This window comes from Ammospiza caudacuta, chromosome 3 (assembly GCF_027887145.1).
Source record: "Ammospiza caudacuta isolate bAmmCau1 chromosome 3, bAmmCau1.pri, whole genome shotgun sequence".
NCBI lineage: Eukaryota > Metazoa > Chordata > Aves > Passeriformes > Passerellidae > Ammospiza > Ammospiza caudacuta.
The window spans coordinates 63,048,305-63,068,584 of record NC_080595.1 but is presented as its reverse complement, the minus strand read 5'-3'; the positions used below and the strand labels follow the sequence as shown (position 1 = coordinate 63,068,584).

At 41.4% G+C, this 20,280-nt stretch overlaps 1 protein-coding gene across 12 annotated transcripts in view; it reads right to left on the bottom strand.

Annotated features, from left to right (window-relative positions):
• Positions 1 to 4,516, bottom strand: part of EPB41L2 (erythrocyte membrane protein band 4.1 like 2) — a 106,964-nt gene extending 102,448 nt beyond the window's left edge. For 11 of the 12 annotated variants that reach the window (XM_058802054.1, XM_058802049.1, XM_058802044.1 and 8 more), the window contains exons 1-2: positions 4,428 to 4,516; positions 718 to 799 (exon numbers count right to left, since the gene is read on the bottom strand). The gene's annotated coding sequence lies outside the window, so the exon portion shown is untranslated. Of the gene's footprint in view, positions 1 to 717; positions 800 to 3,671; positions 3,789 to 4,427 lie in introns of those variants that run through there. The other variant, XM_058802043.1, reaches the window with a different exon arrangement.
• Positions 4,517 to 20,280: the final 15,764 nt, after the last annotated feature.

Sequence of the window (20,280 nt, the reverse complement as noted above, 5' to 3'; positions counted from 1 at the left end):
GACAATCAGCTTTTACACAAGAGGCCAACTTCACTGAAGTCAGGCCTTGAAAGCATCCCATACCTTAGTGCAGTCATGACACATTATGCCATCAAAGGCAGCTGTGATGTGCACAGCAAAGGGCTGGCATCTGACATGTTACAACACCAACTCACAGAGTTGTAATGCAGTGTTTGTGTAGTGCCTCTAAGACATCAGACACTACAGCAAAAAAACCTTTTATTCCCCCCCAAGTCTATTAAAATAAATAAACCTGCATTCTTGCTGAGCTGTCCCACCTGCAGTACACGCAAGTCTATACTCTCATACTATACATGGAACATACTTTCCTCATCTCACTAGCTAAACAACAGATATTTTTGGATTACCCAATAGCAATTAATCAATATTCTGCTGATATGGCCTTCACCTAGTGTGTAAATCTTTACAAAGTTCTCAAAGACAAGGTGAGGTCTATGGAGGAAATAAGTTACCAGTAAAATTTACCTTCACAGAAGAGTGTGCACCACAAAGCTCTTAAGTAGAAGTCAAAATATTTACTCTATCATCTAGATGGTCTTTTCTATATAATATCACAAAACCAACAACTCAACCCTTGTAAATTTATCACATCAATAGCTAAAGTAAATGAGAAGTGGAAACAGAACACAAAATGTTGCCTATTTAGTAAATTCACACAATGAATCTTCTGAGCTAAAAAAATAAAGCACAAATTACCTTTCACTCCAGTAGGAATCTTGAAGATTTGTAGAGTGAAATCAACTATGACAACTGGATATCAGCACAATATCTTGCTTGCCTGTAAGGGAATAATTCAGAGTCACATTACATCAAAAAATTAACCCCACAAATAAATTAGAGACCCAGGTAAGTGAAATTGAACAGTGCTGAAATTATAAACATTTTGAAAACGTGAACACCCTGACAAAGAGGAAGAGAAAGAAACCTCACACCCAATCATTTCACTTGCATTTTGATTTTGTCTCTTAACAACATAGAAGTGTGGCAGTTTACTTTAAAGTCTAACACTCTTAAGTAGTCTGCTTTCAAAACAGAAGGCCAGAAATAACCCCTTACAATGCAGTTTGACGTCTTGTATAGTCCAGACTACAACAATCAGACACTTCCACATCCCCTTTTCTTGCTCCCATCCTCCTTCTTGTGTCCACCCACTGTGTGAGTACACAATGAACAGTTTTCCAACACTGCTTTTCTTGGGTTAATTTTGCTTGCAATGAGGAACACAGCCCACCTTCCCTCTTCTCACTCCCCCCTACTTAAGACCAATTCCAGAATGAAACCACAGTTTGACTTTGTACATCTTCCCCGGGAAAGCATTCAACCTTGCTTTAGAAATATCTAGTGGCAAATATGCTACACACTACAATCCTCAGTAAAATGATTTTTAACACACTGAAACTTACACACAGTAAACTAAAACGTAGAAAACTTCCTCTTTCAAAAATTAGAATAGAGCTACACATTACAGACACAACTATTAAAAAATGTAAACCATTTAAACTCTTTTTCTGCCACTGAATACTTTCATAGCTGTCTTCCATGTAACAGGTATGCCCACCATCATGTTATTTTGTTCCCTCCCCTTTTAATTCTAAAATAGATCAATCTTTGGTACTAAAACATGCTTCCCAGATTAATGTCAAAAGGGAGCCCCACAATCACCAACTACAGATTTTTTTTTTACTTTGTCATATATTTTAAACATTGCTTATAAACCTAGTTTGAATTTTTTGAACATTAACTTAAAGAAAACTTGCATCCAAATTATTTATCACAACCCACAATGCCTTCTTAACATGTCTGTACTTCCCAAAACACTTTTCCATTCTCTACCTATGATCCATATCCTTCATCTTTAAAGGCATGACTTTGGAGCTGAAAAATGGGATCCCATGAAAAATGAATGTTCTGCCTATATCCACAGTCACAAACTGATTCAGATCATATTGGCTACTAGAAGTAATATAGTTATTCTTCAGGGTACGTTCTCTAAGTGAGAGCTCTTCAGTGCTGCCACTGAATCCCCAGTAAGACATGAGAAAGCCAAACTAACTTCAGAATGTTACTTGAATCTAAAAAAAAATTATTAATTGACTGCAGTTACTGGAAAATTATCCAAGTAGAAGTGGAACAACAGGTCTATTTCCACATGAATGAAGATTGAAGTTTATTCCACACAGCCCTGGATGTTAAGTTTGAACTCCCCCTCCACTATCAACAAGTGTGCAGAGAGAATACACATATTTTCGGAAGTCTTGTCTAGGCCATTTAAATTATATTTTTACAATGCAAGCTCATCTGCCACAGGTACAAACTGTTGACAGAAATTTTTGAGATCAATAACCTTGGAAAACACTGAAGGGAAGGTCATTTTCTAAGCCCAAAGGTAATGAAACTCAGCAGAATGTTGCAATTTAGGCAAAAGAAAGCAGCTCAACTTCCCACCAAGAGGTCAACAGCGGACAGAAAGCAGCATGGCCAGCAGAAATGGAAACTTGGAAGGGAGGAGAGCAGCAGCTGAAGCAGAGTGCTTCTGCTGCATAACCCAGGGCGCCACCAAACTGCTGCTGTTCTCTAACTGGTTGGCTCCTTGGCTTAGGGACTCCCTTTTTCTGCTCTTCAAAACATGATGCTAAAGGACACAGCTTTTCTTTTAGACAGTCTCTCAAAGAAGCTTTTTCTCATTTCACCCTCTGCAGGACTGGATACACACAAGTTGATGAGAATTTGCTGAAGGCTAAGTTCTGTAGAACTGTGCTTGTTGCATTTCACTAACACTCCAAAAGCACTTTTCTGTCTGATAGCAGACAGAAAAGAAGGCTATAAAGCTAAGAAAATGAATACATGTGCTTTAAAGCAAATATAGAGTATATAATTTAAATTAAAAACTGGCCTTGGAGAGCTTTACAAGAAGTAAAACACACACCAAATCAACTGCTTGCCAGTTATTACTGGTATCAAGGCACCTTAAGTTTACTTTAGCTGGCTATTACTTGTGCTCTGGCAGTGATTTTTTTTGGAAGGTGGAAATCATAATCATTAAACTGACAAACCCTCAAAACAACTCTCTTCATGTCAATCAGCAATCCCTCTACCCATACATGTGTGGACAACACTATTAACATCAAAAGGGATTAAGTTCAACTCAGTGGAATCTTTACCTGTGGAAGAACGCTGCACGCTAAAAAAATGTTACCACAGTGTTAATAGCTCTTTTGAGTGTACTCAGACTTCAGAGTACTGTAATCAAAGCCTTACAAAAGAACAATAATAGGAAAAGAACTTTAGACCTAAATTTATAAATAACAAATTTTTTTTAAGATCTCAGTGCATAATGTTCAGAGGCTAGGTCACCACATCTTGAAAGGGGGCCTTATTTTAAAACAGTAGACACAAACCATATAAGAGGATCCTACACTTATTTTTGCCCTAATCCTGAAGGGAAGGGAAATAAGCGATGCGAAGTGTTCCTCGATTTCACCCCCTATCTGATTCTTGGCAAGCAGCCTCAGTGCGGGGGCCTATTTAGCTCATTTTTCTGCAGTTGCTAACTTAGAGACGAAAGAAAGGAACAGCCCGAGATGCAAACAGATGAAGTTATCATGAGGAGAGGAGTGGTGCTCCGGGAGGAAGGAAATTAGGAAACCAACCGCTTCGCTTCACGCAGCATTCACGCGCCGGTGCGGGAAAAGCACCAAGAGCCGGCGGGACAGATTTTTCGGGGACAAACACCCCTTTTCTTCTGGCCCCAAAGCAGAGGCGGGCGAGCCAAGAGCGCGGTAGATGCGGGCACGGCAGCGGGAGCCCGCGCAGCGCCGGCCGGGATGCCCCGAGCTGCGGCCGGAGGCGGCGGGCGCGGCACTGCCCGCGCCGGCAGCCCCGCCAGCGAGGCTTGGAACCGAGCGGCGAGGAGCGGCCCCGCACGGCTCGTCTCGCCGGGAGCAGCGCCCAAGGCTGCGGGAAAAGGAGGGAGGGAGGGAGGAGCCAGCCCCGCCGGCCGCTGCGCTGCCCGCCCGGGGCGGAGGGGCTGCGGCTCGGAGCCGCTCGCCCCCGCCGCCCCCGGACGCGCGTCCTCGGGGCCGCTGCCGCCCCCTGCCGGCCGCGGCGCTGACAGCCCCCATCCGCCCGCCCCGCCGCCGCTCGGGGCCAGCACAGAAGGAGGGAAGGAAGAAGGGAGGGGGCAGCTCTACCCGATCAGCCCGGCCGGCCCCGCCCGCAGCCTCCGCATCCCGCGGCAAGCGGAGCGGACCAGTGGAAACGGCGACGGATACGCGGCAAAGCGGCCCCCAGCGCACCGCCAGCGCAGCGCCCCCAGCGCTACGGCTGCCCGACCCCCTCCTCCCCGCCATCACCCGCTCCCCCCTGCCGCCGTAAGCGGCGCTCCCTCGGGAGCGCTCCCGCTGTACCTGCCGCTCGAACGATCCCTGGCGCCGGCACGCTCCCGAAGTTCCCGGCCGCGGCCGTCAGCCCAGCCCGGGAGAAAACCCCGCCGGCCCCGCCTCCCGGCCAATCCGCGCCACGCCCGCCCCCGTGCCCCGCCCCCGTCCCTTCCCGGCCCGGCGGCGCTGGCCGCGCCCCCGCACTCTCCGCGTCGCCATTGGTTAGCGCAGTTGTCAATCTCCGCGGGCAGCGCTTCGCCCCCGCCCGCTCTTCCTGGCCCGTTTTCAGCGGCCGCTGCCCGTCGGGGGTGCGGTTCCAGCCCGGGGCCGGGACGGGCTTCGCGAGCGTTGTCGCAGCGTGGGCATCACACCGGAGAGATACGGTCCGGCATGGCTGGCGCGCCATAGCCCCGGGCGAGTCCGGGCAGGGCGCCGGCCGTGCGCGCGGTGCGGTGCCGCTGTCCCGCGGTGTCTCCAAGTGGAATGAGCTCCTGCGGCACCGCGGGCGCGGAGGGGAGGCGGTGACCCCTCCCGGCTCCCCTCAGCCCTCGGCAGGTGCCGCCTCCACCCGGGCCCCCGCGCGCGGCTGGAATGGACCCGGCACCGGGAGCCCGCGGGATCCCCGCGCTGGCGGGGCCGGAGCCGGCGCAACCCTCCCGTGCGGAGAGCTGGAGGGTCGGGACTGCCGCAGCCTGCGGACGGGATCAGCACTCGGGGGGACCTGGTCGAGTAGAGGCAGCCAGGGGCTTCAGTGTCCTGCCGAGGGACAACGGGAGTGAGGTGAAAGGAGAGCGTCAGGCAGGGCGTAAGGAAAAAGTTACTCATGCTGCGGACAGCTGGGCCGTGGGAGTGGGTTTCCTCAGGGATTTCCACTCCCGAGCAGATGCAGTCCTGAGCAACCTGGACTGACCACGCAGCTGGCCTTGCTGTTGAGCTGGAGGTTAAGTGAGAGGCCTCCTTACAACCTGCATTTCCTAATGGGGGTTGACTTTCACTTGCCTGAGGTGCTTAGATGTGTGTGTGGATTCTGAGTGCTAAAAGGCCTGGATATGAAAAACTCATGGCAACCGCTGCACAGGCTGCAGGCCCTGGGAGTGCTATGGAAACAGAAAATTATTTACATTGTGTGCAGTCATACTGATTTTGCAACATCCAGCACATAATATATGTTGCCTGTACAAGTTCATCCTTTTTGTGCATTATAACCTAAAGTTAAGCACAGATTTCTTGCCTAGCCTTCATGCGTACCAGACTGTGCCTTTTTTTTTTTAGTACACAGAATAGATTTTTCTACTTTGGAGCAGAGCTGTGTAGTAAAATGAGGCATTTTATATGTAATCCCTGGAAATTTCTAGGAAAATTATAAGGCAGGGAACAGGATCATGATTGAGGTTGCTGACAGTTCTTTACAGAATTCTGAAAAAATTGTAAGATGCGAAGTTTTCTTTTTCAAAAATCTCTGTATGATGCCATGTAACACATAGGTTTAATCTGATTTTTTGTGAAGAGGTTGAGGGACATGTTTTCACAATGCCAATCTTAAGAAGCTGGGGTTTCATTTAGGGTAGCCTGCTAGTGAAAATTAAGTCAACAGGCAATACACCATATATTCTACATGTTTCATAATGAGCAATGTCAAGAAATCAAGTCCTATTTGACACCAATTAATATTTTTTTCTTAAATCTTAGTGCTTCAGAAGCAAAAGCAACTATGCAGCTCATAGGAGAGCTCTTGAAGGAAATTAATGTAAGCAGAGAGAAGCAATGAACAGAGAGCAGGCACTATTAGGTATCTGTGCTTAATTCCACATGTTCATTCTGCATCCACTGAAAGAGGTTAGGGACCAGTAATTAAAGAAAGAATTATAATGCATATGCACAAGCAGTTTTAATTTGTTCCAGCTATATTGCTTGATGTTGTAATCTTCATGTTTTATGTATTACACTGCATAATTTAAATAAAGCTGATGAATTATTTTTAGTATCTCTTGCTCCACATTCAAAAATAGCCTTTTTACTCTTTCAAAGAGGAGATGGAGTATAATTTTTCTTTTTCAGAAAAACCAGTCACTGCATTTTTTAATTTGATACAGCAGATGCTACAATTACCACAGCACTACTGGGTTAGGGTTTTACCTCTAGATGCTTTCTATATGCAAACAGACTCTAAAACTCTGATCTTTTCTGGTTCATTCCTCAGATGCTTTAATATCACTAAGCATGAAGAATGATAGTAGAATATGTGCCAGTTTCTCAAGAAAATAATACAGCAGCTTCCCATCCATGCCTAAAAACAGTAACTAGTGTTGTAAAAGACTTAGCTTATGGGTGCAACAGGACAGAGACACTTGGTCTCTGCTGCTTTCAGAGGCTTCCTAAGTTTGCACCATCCCAGCTGCTGTTTGTCATTGCCAGTACTTGTGTGGCTGCCAGCCTTTAATACCATTGGCCTGAGCAAATGTAATTGACACAGTACTAAAACCAACTGCCCCTGCAACAATCCTGTCTTCATTAAGGTTTCCAATGTTGCTAAAACCGCTGGAAATGCTGCAATGAACTTTCCCTAGATTAGAAAATTCAGCAAGACTTCAAAGGAACTCATTTTTTTCTCTCCTCAGTAAGACTTGGACACTTCTGCTCAGAATCCCAGTTAGAGGTACTTCCCAGAGCTTTATTACACTCATATTTCTTCTCACATTGGTTATAGGCCATTTGTTTCTGGAAAAATGTGCTGCCTTATGACAAACATTGCTTCTGTGATCTACAGTTTTGGAAGAGTAAATAGCCTGGCAGTTTCATTAAATTAAAAATCTATGTTATTTTTCTTTAAACAATGTAAAATGTAATACATTTTTTGGTATGTACTTTTCCAGAACTTTTATTGTGGGTCACACACATCCTAAAGAGAAGAAGGATGTAGAGAATTTCTTAAGCAGAGTGATAAAACATCTGGGTGGCCAAATAAAGTCTGTGTCATTCTGTATGAGCATGTCAGACGGTGATTTTCATAGTCCTCTGATTTTCACAGAATGGGTGAAGTTCAACACAGTGTCTGATCCAACCTCCCTGGTCAAGCAGGGTCATCCTAGAGCACTTTGCCTAGGATATTTCTTGAATATCCATTGAGGAAGATTCCACAACCACCTTCACAGTAAAGAAGTTTTTCCTCATATTCAAGTGGAACACACAACATTTTTGGGACATGTACTCTGCTGTACTAGCACTAGAGAAAACCATTAATTTAGTTTCAGATATTTTTCTCAATGCCCTTTCCACTTCTCTGAGCTTATATCTAAATTCTGTGTAGGTGCCACAGTGATAAGAACTACTGCCAATCTGTTGTTGGACTCAATATGCAAAATTTCTTTAAAGTGCTGATACAACCTACACGCTGTTTAAGAGATTGAAAGGCTGCAGCGTAGGAGCTGCTGCCTATGGACTATAAATCAGTAGTCAAAATGGCTGTTTGCACAACTCTTGAGCCACTTTGCTTCTTGGCTTTACCTAAATGTTACTTCTAAAATATTCATTCTGTAGTCTCCACATTAATCTGTTGACACAACCATGAGCAGTGTCTGTTACAAAAGAAAATAAGGGAAAAATATAAATTTCTCATTATAAACTGTGTGATGTTAACAGAAAATAAGACATAAGGAAAAATACTTATACTGCCTTCTTGTATGTAAAGACGTATCCTTTTCAGAGATTTTGAAGGAAGAATGAATGAGAAAAAGATCCCAGAAATGGCTGAAGTAAACACAAGAAAGCTGCCTAATCTATGCCTGGTAAAATAATATAACTGCTTTAGATAGACTTAGTTATATTTAGTGACTAACTTTAGTTACTCAGCAACATCATTATGGTTTCTAAGTAGATTCCTGAGTGGTTCCTAAGATGAGTAGATTCCTGAGTGGTCTGGAAGCTAGTCTTGAAAATTGTCTCTCCTTCTTCCATAAATTTTTCTTATAGATGGGAACAAGCTTCTAGAGGCTGCTTTCTGGAAAGGAAATATAATTTTTGCCCAGATATTAGTCTGCTGGCATTCAGCAAGGTTCCAAGGCATTGGATTAATGGCTGAAAATATCTTCCATAATGAATAGAAAGTATGCTACTGCATAAAAATGCACAGTAGAAGATCATTTTGCCTGCAATTTTACTGTGATAAAAATGCATAATTGATGAAGACACTTATCGTGGAAAATATTTTCAACCTGTTGGCACAGGAGACTTCATGTGCTCAGTAATATAATTTGTATGCAGTGTCTGGAGCTCAAAGTTACACACTTCATGCACATGAATGATGTAAAAGGTACCCTTTGGCATCCCAGGAGTGGATGCTGCCACTACATTTGATAGCTGGTCAAGGAATGCCCCTTCCAACTGGGTACTTTTTTAATGTGTGATTCTGCTTTGTGCTTCTGGCAGTAGACCAGTGCAGTGGATTCTCTCTGGCCCCAGATTTAACACATAAGATACAGCCCAAAACAAGAGACAAGTTCTATTGCTGCAGTGTGAAGGCATGAGTTTTCTCACACCCCAGCTGTGGTGCTGACAGGGAGGACAAGTGCAGCAATCTCACTCTGACAGCTCTTGTATGGTAATTATAAGCTGATAAATGCAATTGTGGGTGTTTGGAGTTAGTAAGATTCTGATCTTGCAGACACTACTGGTTAAAGGAGTAATTTCTATGACTGCATCTTCTGAATTGCTAAGATTCTTCTTGGTTAGTGCTATACTGGCTTAAGGGCTGGCCTCAAGGTAGGACATGTCTCTGTAGATGTGCATTGTTGGACCATCCATTAAAGAAAAGAAGCCTGTTTTTATCTCTGAAAAAAGGCACACCTTAAGGGCCTTTGCACCTTTTATAGAAACAGAAGTTCTGGAATCTGGAGTATTAAAGGAAAACCATAAAATAATAAAAAATCCTAAAGATGAGCAGCTTATGTAAGATAAAAACAATGAATTTAAACTTCTCATTCAACTAGAGAGAAGGGGTGGGGGGGGGGGAAGGCTGGGGGAAGAGGGGAAAGGGAGCAGAGAATGGCATGGGAAATACCCCAGGTTGGTCATGAAATGAATACCCATAGGTTATACTTTTCTTTTGTCTTTGTAGATTACCCGTTTGTTTGATTCTGTAGTATTGTTAAGTGTCAAAATCAAAGCCACAACATAAATTCCACTGAACAGCAAAAAACAACTAGTAGTTCAAAGTGGCTGCTGATGTGAAAAGCCTGTGTTCCCTTGATGTTGCTGCTTGGCATCATTACCGACTGGGTAGTGAAGCGGATAACAAATATTGGCATGGGTAAGTGGCAAGTGTTGCTGAAGACCTAGATTTTGTTTGTAGAGCAAACATCCACAACAGATGGAAAGATCCAACCTGGCAGGCCAAGTAGGGCTCAAAATCAGTTATGCCTAAAGAAATGTAGTTGAAACATGATTGTGTAGTAATAAAGTAGAGGATGAAAGCCATAAAGAAAGAAAATAAGTTACTTATTTCATAGCTGCACCAAACCAACCAACAGAGACTTCAGAGGCATCTTAAGTGAAGCAAAGGATGTGTATCTTCTCAATTTGTATACAATCTCTGTTAACATGCCTAAAACATTTCTGATTCTAATATACTAAGCAGTGATGAAAGTTTCTGGACTCCAGTTGGAGAGAGCTTGTGTCATCATCAAGTTTTGTGAGAGAGGGCTCTCACTTAGCTGAAAAAAGCTGTAGATAACTATCACATTTGAGAGGAATTTTCATGGGACTTACAAATAGAATGTGAAAATGTAAGCTGGGAGGGATGTTTTTTATTTTTATTGGAGTCTCATGACAGCTGTGCCAAATAGGTTAAGGTCCCACCCTAGTCCCATTGTCCTCAATGGTAAAATGGATATTTACATCACCATAATAGTGTCCATTGTACATATTCCTAGAATCATCTGTCTTAAGATCCTGAGATCAAGATGTGGGAAACCTTGCCACTTAGCAAAGATTGAAGAAACTGGGGATGATTGTAACTCAGTATAAATAACTAAGCACCTTGTAGGAACAGATTCACCAGGATATTTAAATAAAGTTTTTGTATCACAGTGTCCTGTGGTAGGAAGCCAAACCATTCACTAAGAACGCTTTGGAAAGTGCATATCATATTGTGACAGACTACACAATGAGAAAAGAGGACATTGGTTAATTAGATGAGTTCCATGCTAACCTCACGACTGAGTGGGAGCCTTGGCACCACTACTTCAATAAAGACAAATCAGAATATAGATCAGAATACTTGTAAAGAAATAAAGTCAATTTTCTGCAAGAGTTTTGAAACTTTCCACTGGCAAAAAGATAGGAATTCACAACATAGGTACAAAATCAAATCAGCAACACCCCCCCCCGCCCCCCCCAAAAAAACCACCCACACCAAAAAATCTCCAGTAGCAATTGGTACTTGGCCTTCTCACAATTCTAGCAAAGGTGGAAAACCACATGTTTGATATCATAACCAACCACTTACCTGTTTTCTGAAATGATAACTTTGTCAAAATAAAAACCATATCCAGCATCGACTGTGCTTCTCTTGTTTAGGATATGTGCTGAGGATGTTCTAAAGCAAGTTGTCCCAGGCCACGGTCCTGGTGGCATGGATCATGTCTGGTTTCATCTGTGGAACATACAGGGCCAACCACAGAAACTGCTCCAGTGGAAAAGCAATGTTAAGAAAATATTTAGTCTTTCCTAACTGTTCCAGCTGTGGTTCTGGCCTTCACTTTTTCTGTGAGGACAGTGCATACAAGAGGCAGTTAAGATACTTATATCTGTCCCATTCCAAGTCCTTAAATAAGATTCCTGACTTTTCCTGGCTACTCCTCCAAGTTTCTGGAAGCACGAAAGCAGCACTATGCATCCTATCAATTACCTACAGACCATTAGAAAATTGCCTGCTGACTCCACCTTTGAGATTGCTGCTAGGGAAAACACAAAAGTTGTGCGGCTGTAAATGTAATACTAAATCCACTTCACTTGGTTGTGACATAAAACTTCTCCAACAGTTCATGCTTATCAATAGCTTACTCCACTGATATGAAGATCCAGATATTTACAGAAATATCTATTTCTCATACATATTTTAATAGGGAATGCATTTGTAGCAGCTAAAGAGGATAGGAATATTAAGGTTGGTGTTAATATGTAAAAATAGTTTAAAGTTTCCTGATTGGGAGGAAGGGAGGGAGGGAGAGAAGGAGGGAGGGGGGCAGGAATTTCTCTTCATAAAAATGTGTCACTGGAAGGGTAGCAATAATGTGTGTTTTTGTGACACTTCATCACAACTAAGAGATAATTTTTTTCTTCCAAATAAATGTGGGGTTTTTTTCCACAGTCTCAGTGTTTCTCTCTTAGTTTGTCCACATATTTTTCTACAATTATGTGTGTTTTTGTAAGCACACATTTCCAGTATCTCTGAACTTGCTTCCCAGGGTATGACCCAATCATTAAGGCTGAACTAGTCAAGTGATTTAACATACAAGGATTTCAGGTAGGGTGTAACCGGAGGAGGGAATGCAGCCCACCCAAGTCTGAGACTGCAAATGCCAAGTTCAAGTAAATTTACTAGCAGGCTTTTTCCTTTTAACCCCCCCATCAAAACATATAATCAAAAGGTGAAGAGTTCAGTTATGGAACAAACAGGACCTCTTTAAAAATATGTAGCTGGCTGTAGCCAAACTATGATGTCATTGGGTGGGAACTTCCCCTCACTGTACGTGAGCAACATTGGAGTGATGCGATGCAAGATGTGAATAAAATCACAGGAGTAATTTTAGTATATCTTGGGGTACAATTGTTGCAACTAAACTTCAATATCAGTGATTTTCTGTTTCATACCTTTGAATGTCGTTCATCTTCCACAAATTGGTGCCCACACAATTTTCCATTCCTAGCCACGCTATACTCATAGGCAGACTGAAAGCTAATCTGATTTGCAAAGTTGTCAATCACAGCATCGATTAGATAGTAGATAATGGTGTTAATGCAATCATTAAATGGCAAGCAGCTTTTGCAATGTTTTCTTTGAATAGCTTGTGGGGCCCCATATCTATGTTACAAACGCAGTTGATTCAGGGAACCTGGCTACAGACAAGTTACCCTATACTGGGTGTTAACATTTATATTGATTGGTCCTGCAGACAGTTTGGTACCTAGTTCATATTTATGTCTGTTTGCAAAACTGGAAACTAGCTTTGCCCTCAAGAGATTTCCCATGCAGCCAGTTAGGCTTAGCTACCTTTACAGCAAACTGTTTGAGAAAAGGCCTTATATGCTGCTGTCAGAAAATGTGTCAGAAAAATGTGTTTTACAGAAAAACTGGTACTTTCTGATGTTTCTAATTCTCAGTATTCCATGTAAGACTCTTAATGGTGACAAAAGAAACCAAGGTCAAACCCTGGCTTCACCCTATCATTATAAATCAACTCTCTTGACAGCACAGGGGGCCTCTACTTTATCCTGTATGTTTTACCCTGTAATACAGCCAACAGTATGGATCAACTGCTTTGCTTTTGTGAGCTTAGACCAAAATAAGTTAAAGAAGCAAATTAGCTTGATTTTTTTTCCTACTACAATATGGGCATAGAACTACACACAATCTTTTCTCAGGTTTAACTATTAAAAATTTAATTGGTCTGTGGTGAACTACATTATTATATATGTAGTTCAGAAATGTAGATCCAGATTAAATATCCATCTCTTCTTCATTTTGCTTTTCCAAAGGAGAATGGAACGAATGTTTCCTTTTTAATTAATTTGACTTTTCAATTTCACTGATGTAATTTTCTATTTTATTAATAACAATCAAGAAAAACCACTGGATAAATAACAAACAGCTTCACAACTGGCATTGATTTTCAAAGAAATCTGTTAGCAGTTTTCAAGTACTTATTCACAAAGGTCAATAAACTTAAAATGGACAAACTCATTGTCTGAGCCTGTAGACTGCTGAGGGGAAAATGTGCTTCACAAAGAGCTGATCTCTTTAAAATCATCTATCTCAAGTCTTTGCCTCAGGTAACTTTTTAGCATTACAAAAGCATTTCATGTATAGCCATGACATTGCCAAGACATCTGTGATGTCCTATATAAAAATTAGTGAACATACTGATTTTCAGATAATATAAAATTTGTCTGACACACAGCCAAACACTTCACACTCCTCTTTTTTAAATATGGATTATTCATTTTGTTTCTTGAAAGGAAGAAATTACAATGAATATCAATATTGGGCCCAAATATCTAATTTCAATTTTTTAAATACTGCATGATTGCTTTATTAAACATAAAATGTTTAATCAGCATGATTGCTTTACTGATATTTTATCATGACACTCTGACTATTATCCTTATGACATTTAGCAATATTTCAGTTTTATTCAAGTAAAAGCATCTTTTAAAGTTAAAAATGTGTGTGACTGGTAAAACTGTTAGAAAGGAAAATTATTTTACTGTATTAAATTCTAGATTATTGTGAATTTGGGAGTGATATTGTCTTTTGGGTGAGTGGAACAGCATTATATGTATAAAATCAGAAACAATGTATTTGTTGACATCACTACTGTTTAGCCTAGGAAGTCTCAGAAACTAATTTTTGCATTGTACATACAGAGTAACATCTGTCCATGCAAGCTGTGCTCAGAGCAGGTTAGAATTCCTTGCAAAATCCATACATAATTTCACGTTAATTTGATTTGAAGTGTCTGCACAGCAGGTGTGTGCTAAGTGTTTAAAGCGATTCAAGGGAGCCTAGGAGTGCCATTCCCTATTTGGAGCACGCCTACCACAGCATTTGAAAAAGAAGCAATAGCAGCATGAGCATTGCTCATAATGTCCTTTGGAGCCAAGCAGAGCGGAGGAGCCCCTGGCAGCTCCTTCCAGTGACAAGAGTTCCACCGCGCTGCTGAGAGGAGCGGGGAGTTTGCCCTGAGACATGGCTGACTTCCCCTCAAATGCCCTCTCGGCCCATAATCCACAAACCCCACTAATCTGCACCGGGGCTTCCCTGCATTACCGTGGATTAGTGACGTGCTGCTGTATCATATAGCATATTTACGCACTGTTTACAAACCCTGTGCAGTTTAACCCATGACAAGCATGGCTCTGTAATCTCATGTGCTGTCAACCTTGTTTAGTACCAGTATAAAAATATAAATAGTGTTATGCTTGCTTCACAGGAGAGTTTTATACAACATTCTGCATGTATATTTTATAGCCAGCTCTTCACATTCTTGGAAAGGGAGGTTGAGTATCACTCGGCACATTCAGCCGTTCCTTTGCACAACAGCAGCCTCTCACAAATCTGTCAGGAGGCATTGGTGTTCAGGGACTTTGCCTGGATTCCCCTTTACTCCACAACTCTCTTCTAGTGGCTTGGCTTCCAGCCTAGCAGTGTTACTTATTCTACTTCTCTCAAATAAAATCTGTAAGCCTCTATCCTGCAGGAAGCCTGAAAGCCTTAGACTCCCTGCTCCTGAAGGCTTCAATCACCCTGTTTTTTAAGGTCTACTAGTAGTCTTCTGCCAAGCATGGCTCAGTTCAAAAGTAGTTGTGACTAATTCAAAAGGAGAAGCAGTTTAAAGGATGCACTGAGTTACTTTAATCTCACCATTTGTTTGCTGTTTTTGCTGCACATCACCATTATATTGTCTCTTTTCCTTCATTTTTCTGTGGTGAGCCAGCAGATGAGTTACTGTAGCAAGATCAGGAAAAACTGGAAAAGTTTTTTTTGCCTTTGCTAGGCTTTTCAAACAACTTCTGGTCTTCCTGTGCCAGATGTCTGGCACCTAAGGCCATGGCAGCCCCTCTCCTCCCCCTTCCACCCCATCAGTCCACAGTCTCTCCATGCATAGCTCCCACACATCACCAACGCAAAAACTTACCCACAGGCCCTGCAGAAGGACTGGCAGCACTGAACTGTCTTCTCTTGTTTGATAAGAAGGGCTGGAGCCAAGCAGTGGGGTCCAAAGAGCAAGATCTAGCAAGGCGTAACAGGGTGCTGTGGGAAGGACAGTGGAGCAGCCATGCCAGGAGAGAGAGTAACCAAATGCCTTCCTAAAAGTCTGCTTACAGCATGTGAATAGACACACAAACAGCTCTGCATCTCTGCACCTTACAAACACACTACAAATTCCCTAAGTTGTCCTTCTTTAAGAAGAGAAAATACTATACCTGGAGTTTCTGGGAAAGTCATGTCTGTTCATTCCTTCAGGGCCCAATTGGGGCACCCCTTTTCCTTTTAAAACTCGCACCTCACTTGACATCACCTCTCTCCTCTGCAACCTCCTCCTTCTCTTCCTTTTCCTGTCTGACTGCTGCAAGACCCTGTATTCAGCCCCTAGTCTGCTAAAGCTTCAACAAAGTTATAAAATGTGGCAAGGGCAAGTGTAGGGGAGATTCTGACGCTGGTAAGATGTGCAAGACTGACTTGCATGGACGATTAGTTTTTGTGGCAACAAACTACTGACTACTGCTGTAGTCTTTAGTTCTAACACTAATTTCACTATGAACAAATTGCTGCTTTTTCTATAGAATAGATTTCTTCTCTAGGTACTCTGGTGGCTTGCTGTGCTGTATGTGCCATTTTTCATTAATAGACTTTAAACAGAAACAAAAGAGATGCATATTTCTTCTCTTCTAATGTGGATGTAATTTTACGATTCTTCTTTGGTACATCTTACTTTTTTACCAGGATTGTAACTACAGTGAAGGCAGGAGAAGTTAAGTCAAATGAGATTTGTGGTCTTGAATCTCTGGACTACTTGATTGGAGTTTTTGGTTCTATTACCTCTTTCTTCTTCCCTTCTCACTCCACCAGTTGGGGTATTTTTATTGTGCACAATTGTCATGGGAAGCTGGCCTCAGAAACAAGAAGTACATCCAGGACCACTTGTGTGCAGTAATGACAGAACTGAACTGTATTCTCTACTCTTTGAAAAATGTAAAGGAATGTACAGGGATGCTTTATCAGTGCAATCACAACCATTAGTGCCTGTTGAAGTCATCACTCTTATTGAAACATTTTTTTTGTTGACTTTGTGCAGCAATCTCGAAGAGGCTTCTGTAACTTGCATCTCTGTTGAATTTTATACTAGATGCAGCTTTTACCAGCATTTCTGAGGAAATTTCTAGGCAAACTGAATGGTAAATCTGCTTTATGTATGACTGGCATACACTAAGAAACCACCTACTTTAGAGAAGTAGTGGGAACACTCTTCACACAACATGCACAAACCCTCTTATGATTTAAATGTGACTGTATCTTTGTCATGTTAGCTCAATAATCCAAACTTCCCTCGGGCAAGTTGCCTGTGTGTCTAAACAGCACACATCTGTTCTTTTCCACCACTTGTTTACATGTTCTTCCTCTCTGTGTGCCTGCTCCATCTTCATTTTAAAGACATTCCTTAGTGCTTTGTTTATTTCCCATGTACATTTCACAACTGTATGCTGTAACAGTAGTATGTGTTGAGTGCTGGTTTTATATAACTTATGATCCAGTGTTTGTTTTTTAATGTATCAGTGTGTATGAAAAATAACTCCATGAAGTCATTCAAGGTTAAAATCAAGCTTTCTGGCTTCAGGCTGACTGGGCAGCATCGCAAAATGCCACATTGCATGGTAATGTAACTAATGAATCTACAGTGATACATACTGTAATACAGAGTAGGGGATTTAGGACAGGAGAGAAAAATCTAATTAAAATTAGCAATTTAATAGGGTTATCCAAAACATGAATACATCCTTTTACTAAGCATAGTGAGAGGAAAAATGCACAGTGAATTAAGAAGAAACATAAATATTTTTTAAATAATGACATCTTCGGTTTTCTGTTCTCAGGTATTAAAGAGTCTGATTTTCAGAAATGCTGAGTAAACATTTTTCAGTGCATTAAAAAAATAATGCTGGATAGGTGGGAGGGAACTTCTATAAAGTCCACCATTTTTGCAATGCTAGTACAATGTTGTACAAATATCAGGATGACAAAGATGCTTATTTCACCCTAGGGCTGGAGTAAAACATTGCTGCAGTATGAAAATTGTAACTAGAGCAGCTCAGTTCTGAGAAGTATCTAACAAACCTTTTTGTTTAACATTATTTTGTGTTTTCTTTTTACTATTTAAAGTGTTCTACAATTAATAAACTACATAGCCTGCAGTGGATTGTTTGTTCCTCTACTGAAATGACAATTGGTGCTACCAAAACAAAGCACTCAGCACAGGACTTGTTTACATGTTTAGTCTACTTGCTTATGATATTTGAGTGCTGATCAGTGCTGTCTCAGTCTCTTTGTCCAGAGCCTCCAGTTGCCAGCCTGGAGTAGAGCCTGCAGTGTGGGTTTTTTATGAAATGCGTAACAATAAAAGTTAAATTCACAGAGAAATATTTTCCCTTTATAAGGTAGAAATCTCGGCAAGCATATTAAAAAGTCTATGACATTAGGAATGGGCACGTCTGACATTTCATTCCTGTAAAATGAGCCCACAGACTAACAATGCATCATTCAGAAAAGAAACCGAGTATTTTCAAGGTAGAAACATAAGCAAAAAGGTATTCCTGTACATAAATGAATATTACTATAGGAAAAAAGGTTTTTGCTGATTGATCTGTTGGAATTACAAAACCCTACAATTGGCAGAACAGATTCGGTGTGGAATTAAATTCAGTGTGGAATTAAAAATCAAACACTGAGGAACTCGTTGAGATAATGATTTCTGCTCCTAGGCTTTTTTCTTTTTTGGGGGGAAGTAACTTAGCAATGCGAGTCTCTTCTATTTGTCATAGCTATAAAAAACCCTGCAAAAATACTTTTTTAGATGTGTATAAATACTATTGCATAATGCCATGTTGGTCTCTGATCCTTGTGAATGCAATTATTTCCTTTGGACAAAACCCTCTCTTCATTAGCACTGAATGGTATTTGTCAGTCTTTTTCCTGTTTAGATAATTTGTTCAGTGTTGATATATTTGAAAACATTCAATTGGTTGGAATAGTATCTGCGGCTTTCCATCAAAGGAGTGATGGCAGTGGCTCTGGGTCTAAATCTCAAAGCACCACTCTGTAGACTTCCTAAGTGATTAGTACAGAGTATTATCGCTCTCCACCATCTGGCTATCTAATATGGAAACGATATTAAAGGAATCAGAAGACCTATACAGGCTTCGTCACTTTGGATGTACACAATGTCACAGCAAAAATCTGGAAGCTACATTTAAAACAACAAGAGATATGCTTAAACATCAAAGAATTGCTTCTATTTGCAGAGACGACGTACGTCAGTCCTCCCTCTTTTTAATTACTTGCAAGTATATAAAGCCATACATATGTATACTGAGATAATGCAGCTTAGCACATATAGGCAGGCAACATGTTTAGCATGCTAGGAGTGGAACCTGTTTAAATTAAGAGTCTCATTTTGGTTTTGATGTCACTTCAATTAGTTGATATGTTTCTGAGGCTTTGATTCATCTATGCTTTAAAGGTTTTGAAGTTAAATGCTTTGGGTAAGGCGAAATTAAAGAAACATCAGAAATTTCTGTGCTAAAACCTCACAATCCAATATATAAAAACTCTTGTCATTCAGTGTACTGTATATCTTTGTGTATAAAAATATCCCTTTATAAGGAAGAACAAAAGATACGCTTCTCCACTCCAGGAACATTACATGGAATAAAGAGCCTCTGAAAACCTCCGAAGCACAGAATGCAAGCTTGTGCTGCCAGACAAAAGTGAAAGCCTATCCTGTTTTCTCTCTCCCTGATGTAGTTGCTGTGTCAGATGAGGGCATCAGGGCAGATTCAAAAGTCAGAATGAAGAAAAGAGAAACAGTGCAGAGAGAAGTGTGTGAATTCAGTCCTATGAACACCTAGGTTTTCCCTGTGCAAGCTCAGCTTTAGGCTTTTTAATTTGTTTGTTGTACAGAAGTGCAGATAAAGGCGGTAATTAAAAATGAGTTATCAAATTCCACTCATTTGTAGGTGTTGTGCTCCAGGGGATTGTAAGCCTTGTATCTGGCAAAGAGGAAAGAAGAAAAAAGGGAGGTCTTTTCTCCTGTTTCCTTCAAGCTGTTTAGGAAGTTATTTCTTTACTTCTTTTTAAACAGTTTTATTTTTATCTCACAATGAACATCAGCTTTGCCTTGCTGGAGAATCCTGAGCTAGTGGGCTTTCTACTTATGTTACAAAAGTGCTGTAACTGTTTATGAGGAAACAACATGTTTGACTGAGCAGCACAACTATTAGAGTCTGGTTTGGTAAAGATTTATGTCTTTTGGTCCTGAAATCTCCTTCCCCACTGCAGTGATCTCAGGTCCTCCTCTGCGGCACCTGCCTCAGACAAAAGACAGGATGAACTGCAGCTAACTGGGAGGAAGCATAGTAGCAGAGTTGGAAACCTTTCCCTCTGCTAAAGAATTATTTTCCATTCTCTTCTTCCTAACTGTAGGGTTTTTTTTACAAAGCTTGTAAGGCATTCATTAAGATTACTATCCTGTTGCACATGCGGCTGAAATTGGTCACTGACTTCAAATGGTAAAGGGCAGTAGCTGACAGCAGTTGCATGGGCCTAAGTAAACCAGGCTATCAAATCACTTCTAATATGTGGTTTTATATTTGATATTCTCAGTACTTTTGACCACAGTTATCTGACCTTTAGTATGTTCCTCATGATATCCAAGGCCTGTAGTAAGCACGAAAATCCAACAAACACCATCTTCTTGTTCTTGTCACTTCTCTTTCTTCTCCATGTATCATGAGAAGAACACAGCTCAGGTCAGGTTGATGAGCTCTGTTTACTGCTCCCAGTCTGATCAAATGTACGTTGTACTTTGCATCCACAAAGAAGTTATTT